The sequence below is a fragment of the Rattus norvegicus genome, chromosome 4, assembly GCF_021556685.1.
Source record: "Rattus norvegicus strain SHRSP/BbbUtx chromosome 4, alternate assembly SHRSP_T2T, whole genome shotgun sequence".
In the NCBI taxonomy this organism is placed as follows: Eukaryota; Metazoa; Chordata; class Mammalia; order Rodentia; family Muridae; genus Rattus; species Rattus norvegicus.
The window spans coordinates 4343869-4349868 of NC_141537.1; positions in this window are offsets into that span (position 1 = coordinate 4343869).

Consider the following 6000-nt stretch of genomic DNA (forward strand, 5'->3'; position numbering starts at 1 on the left):
CTGCTCCTCTTGAACAATAATTCCTCCACTAATGGAGAGAATGGTACAGACTATGGCTCTCTGTCCTTCACTTAGAGATTGAATGTATAAGACACTGTGACCAAACTTTTTTTCTTAAATTGTCTTGATTAGATGTTGATGAACCTTTCTAGATATACCTAGAAATTTATTTTAAATATTCTATGTATATATGCATTTGTTTATTTGTTTATTTACATCTCAAACACTAGTCCTCCCTCCAAGTTCCAATCCCACAGAGTCTCTACCCCTCTCCTTTTCCTCAGAGAAGTTGATCCCTCGTGGGTATCCCCAAACCCTGGCACATCAAGTCTCTGTATCATTAGACCCATCATCCCCTTGTGAGGCCAGACAAGATGGCTCTGTTGGGGAGTAGATATCATAGTCTGGCTACAGCTTTGGTAATACCTTTGACTGCTGTTGTTGGGGACCCAAAAGGAAATTAAATGATCCACTTGCTATATATGTGCTATTATGATTTTTTGGTGTCTCAGTCCCTGAGAGTTCCCAGGGGGTACATGTTACTTGACACAGGTTGTCTTCCTGGGGAGTTCCTATTCCATTTATGGCACTCAATTAATCTTCAACACTTGTATAGGAGTTCATGACCTCCAGTCAATGTTTGTCTGTGCGTATCTGTATCTGTTTCAGTCATCTACTGTTTAGATCCTCACAGTGTATAGTTATGATAGGATCCTGTCTGCAAGTGTAACAGTATATCAGAGATTGGTACTTGCCCATGGGATGGGTGTCAAACTGGGCTTCTAATTTTTTGTCCATTCCTTTACTCTTTGGTTCTTCTTTGTCCCTTCATTTCATTTAGACAGGGCAAAGTTTACATCAAAGGTTTGGTGGTGTGTTGGTTTCCTTATCCCTCCATTGAGGATCTTGTCTGGCTTTCTATTGAGTGGCCACTTCAGTTCTGTGTCACCAAAGTTAGGCATCTCAGCTAAGATCATGCACTTTGACTTCTGGGAGTCACCCTAACCCCAGATCCCTGGACTTCAAGAGATTTCCCCAAAATTCTGACACCCAGCAGATGCAAATGTATGTTCATTGTCCTGGCCCTCTGGATTTCTCTCTTTTTTGCCCCCATACCTGATCACGTCACCCCTTTTACCTTCCCCCTCTCCTCTTCTACCAACTTTGCTTACATCCTTTGCCTCTTATGAATATTTTATCCCCCCTTCTAAATGTGATTTACACATCCATGTTAGGGCCTGTCTTATAGTATAAATTATTTGTGTCTCTGGGGTGTATCATTGATATACTGTACTTTGTGGTTACCAAACCAGTGATTATATACCATACATTTCCGTTCGTGACTAGGTTAGCTCACTTAACATGATATTTTCTAATTCCATCCAATTGCCTACAAAATTCATAGTATCCTTGTTTATAATAGCTATATAGCATCAAATTATGTAAATGAACCGTATTTTCTGTATTCACTCATCAGGTAAGGGACATCTGTATTGTTTCAAGGTTTGGCTATTACAAAGAAAAGTGTCATGAACATAGTGTAGCATGTTCTTTTGGTATAGCATAAAATTTCTGGGTCTATGCCCAGAAGCAAGATAGTTGGGTCTTTATTTATTTATTTTTTTTGGTTCTTTTTTTCAGAGCTGGGGACCGAACCCAGGGCCTTGTGCTTCCTAGACAAGCGCTCTACCACTGAGCTAAATCCCCAACCCCAAGATAGCTGGGTCTTCAAGTAGAACTATTTTAAATTATCTAAGAAACTGACAGACTGATTTCCAGAATGATTATACAAACTTTAACTTCAACCAGCAAAAGAGAGTGTTCACCTTTCCCAGCAAGGGCCATGCATTTTTGATCATTTCCTTTCTGACTGGTGTAAGGTGAAATCTCAGGGTTGTTTTGATTTGCATTTCCCTAATGATTAAGGATATTGAACATTTCTGTAAGTGCTTCTCTGCCCTTCAAGATTCTTTTGTTGAGAATTCTCTGTTTATTTGGTTTGATGGAATTTATATTCTTGTGTTCAAGTTTCTCTCCATTTAAGTCGATAGTAGTTATTGGCTTGATGTATATTGTTTTTATTATGTTGTTATTCACCTTGACAACCTCATCTCATCAAGATCTTTAACATTAAACAGTGTTGGATTTTTTAGAACTCTTTTCTAGCATCTAATGAAGAAATATTTTTTTCTTTTTCTGTCAATTTGTTTATATAGTAGATTATGTTGATATATTTTAATATATGAAACTATGCCTATATTTACAGGATTAAGCATACTATATTGTGGTGAATGATGTTTCTGATATGTTCTTGTATTTGGGTTGCAAGAAGTTGAAAGGATATGTTCATGTCTATGTTCATAAATGAAATTTGTCTGAGGTTTTCTTTGTTTATTTTTTTTCTGTGGAGTAGCTATCAGGGTAATAGTGGCCACACAAAATGAATTAAATTGTTTTACCATCTGTGTCTGTGTCTTTTTTGACGACTATCGGTATGTCTTATTAAAAAGTCTTTTAGAATTTTACACTAAAAGCATAATGTGCAAGATTTTTTTTCTTGGTTAGGAGATTTTAATGACTATTTCTATTTCCTTCGTGGTTATGGGACTGTTGGGATAGTTTTTCTGATCTTAATTCAAGTATAGTAAGTTGTACCTGTCTAGAAAATAATCCATATGTTTTGCAGTTCTGTGGAAAAAATATCAATTAGTTTCATTTTTCTCTGTATAGTTTCAATTTTGATTACCTATCCATTGGTGAGAGTAGAGCTTTGATCTTCCCACTATTATTTTGTGAAGTTCACTGTGTGATTTGAGCTTTTAAATTTCCTCAGTTTTTAATATTATGCTTTCTTTTTAACTTCTGATATTGTTAGTTTAGATACCATCTCTGTGCTTCTTAGTTAGATTATGAGTTTTCTATCCTATTGCTTTTCTCAATGAAACAGGTCTTGGTATTGTTCTTTCTTTGTATTGTTCTCTTTGCTTTATATTGAATGACTTCAGCCCTCAGTTTTACCATTTCCAGCCATCTTCTCCTTTTGCTCGTATTGTGTCATTTATTCTAGAGCTTTCATGCATGTTGTTAAGTTGTTAACATGAGATCTCTATAATTTCTTGAGGAACTTAGTGCTATTAATTTTCCTCCTATATAGTTTCAATTTTGATTACCTGTCCATTGGTGAGAGTGGGGCTCTGAACTTCCCAGTATTGTGTAAGGTTCAGTGTGTGATTGAGCTTTAGTGAAGTTTCATGAAGAATGTGGATGCTCTTACATTTGTGTCCTAGATGTTCAGAGGATCTTTCCCTTTATTATGACGAAAGATCATTTTCCATCTCCTTTGATTAAGTTTGATTGATAGTCTGTTTTTTTTTTATTAACTTGAGTATTTCTTATATACATTTCGAGTGTTATTCCCTTTCCTGGTTCTGGGCAAACATCCCCCTCCCCCCTCCCCTTCCTTATGGGTGTTCCCCTCCCAACCCTCCCCCCATTGCCACCCTCCCCCCATAGACTAGTTCACTGGGGGTTCAGTCTTAGCAGGACCCAGGGCTTCCCCTTCCACTGGTGCTCTTACTAGGATATTCATTGCTACCTATGGGGTCAGAGTCCAGAGTCAGTCCATGTATAGTCTTTAGGTAGTGGCTTAGTCCCTGGAAGCTCTGGTTGCTTGGCATTGTTGTACTTTTGGGGTCTCGAGCCCCTTCAAGCTCTTCCAGTTCTTTCTCTGATTCCTTCAATAGGGGACCTATTCTCAGTTCAGTGGTTTGCTGCTGGCATTCGCCTCTATATTTGCTGTATTCTGGCTGTGTCTCTCAGGAGCGATCTACATCCAGCTCCTGTCGGTCTGCACTTCTTTGCTTCATCCATCTTGTCTAATTGGGTGGCTGTATATGTATGGGCCACATGTGGGGCAGGCTCTGAATGGGTGTTCCTTCAGTCTCTGCTTTAATCTTTGCCTCTCCCTTCCCTGCCAAGGGTATTCTTTTTCCTCATTTAAAGAAGGAGTGAAGCATTCACATTTTGATCATCCGTCTTGAGTTTCGTTTGTTCTAGGGATCTAGGGTAATTCAAGCATTTGGGCTAATAGACACTTATCAATGAGTGCATACCATGTATGTCTTTCTGTGATTGGGTTAGCTCACTCAGGATGATATTTTCCAGTTCCAACCATTTGCCTACGAATTTCATAAACTCGTTGTTTTTGATAGCTGAGTAATATTCCATTGTGTAGATGTACCACATTTTCTGTATCCATTCCTCTGTTGAAGGGCATCTGGGTTCTTTCCATTTTCTGGCTATTATAAATAAGGCTGCGATGAACATAGTGGAGCACGTGTCTCTTTTATATGTTGAGGCATCTTTTGGGTATATGCCCAAGAGAGGTATAGCTGGATCCTCAGGCAGTTCAATGTCCAATTTTCTGAGGAACCTCCAGACTGATTTCCAGAATGGTTTTACCAGTCTGCAATCCCACCAAAAATGGAGGAGTGTTCCTCTTTCTCCACATCCTCGCCAGCATCTGCTGTCACCTGAGTTTTTGATCTTAGCCAATCGCACTGGTGTGAGGTGAAATCTCAGGGTTGTTTTGATTTGCATTTCCCTTATGACTAAAGATGTTGAACATTTCTTTAGGTGTTTCTCAGCCATTCGGCATTCCTCAGCTGTGAATTCTTTGTTTAGCTCTGAACCCCATTTTTAATAGGGTTATTTGTTTCCCTGCGGTCTAACTTCTTGAGTTCTTTGTATATTTTGGATATAAGGCCTCTATCTGTTGTAGGATTGGTAAAGATCTTTTCCCAATCTGTTGGTTGCCGTTTTGTCCTAACCACAGTGTCCTTTGCCTTACAGAAGCTTTGCAGTTTTATGAGATCCCATTTGTCGATTCTTGATCTTAGAGCATAAGCCATTGGTGTTTTGTTCAGGAAATTTTTTCCAGTGCCCATGTGTTCCAGATGCTTCCCTAGTTTTTCTTCTATTAGTTTGAGTGTGTCTGGTTTGATGTGGAGGTCCTTGATCCACTTGGACTTAAGCTTTGTACAGGGTGATAGGCATGGATCGATCTGCATTCTTCTACATGTTGCCCTCCAGTTGAACCAGCACCATTTGCTGAAAATGCTATCTTTTTTCCACTGGATGGTTTTGGTCCTTTGTTAAAAATCAAGTGACCATAGGTGTGTGGGTTCATTTCTGGGTCTTCAATTCTATTCCATTGGTCTATCTGTCTGTCTCTGTACCAATACCATGCAGTTTTTATCACTATTGCTCTGTAATACTGCTTGAGTTCAGGGATAGTGATTCCCCCTGAAGTCCTTTTATTGTTGAGGATAGCTTTAGCTATCCTGGGTTTTTTGTTATTCCAGATGAATTTGCAAATTGTTCTGTCTAACTCTTTGAAGAATTGGATTGGTATTTTGATGGGGATTGCATTGAATCTGTAGATTGCTTTTGGTAAAATGGCCATATTTACTATATTAATCCTGCCAATCCGTGAGCATGGGAGATCTTTCCATCTTCTGAGGTCTTCTTCAATTTCTTTCCTCAGTGTCTTGAAGTTCTTATTGTACAGATCTTTTACTTCCTTGGTTAAAGTCACACCGAGGTACTTTATATTATTTGGGTCTATTATGAAGGGTGTCGTTTCCCTAATTTCTTTCTCGGCTTGTTTCTCTTTTGTATAGAGGAAGGCAACTGATTTATTTGAGTTAATTTTATACCCAGCCACTTTGCTGAAGTTGTTTATCAGCTTTAGTAGTTCTCTGGTGGAACTTTTAGGATCACTTAAATATACTATCATGTCATCTGCAAATAGTGATATTTTGACCTCTTCTTTTCCGATCTGTATCCCTTTGATCTCCTTTTGTTGTCTGATTGCTCTGGCTAGAACTTCAAGAACTATATTGAATAAGTAGGGAGAGAGTGGGCAGCCTTGTCTAGTCCCTGATTTTAGTGGGATTGCTTCAAGTTTCTCTCCATTTAGTTTAATGTTAGCAACTGGTT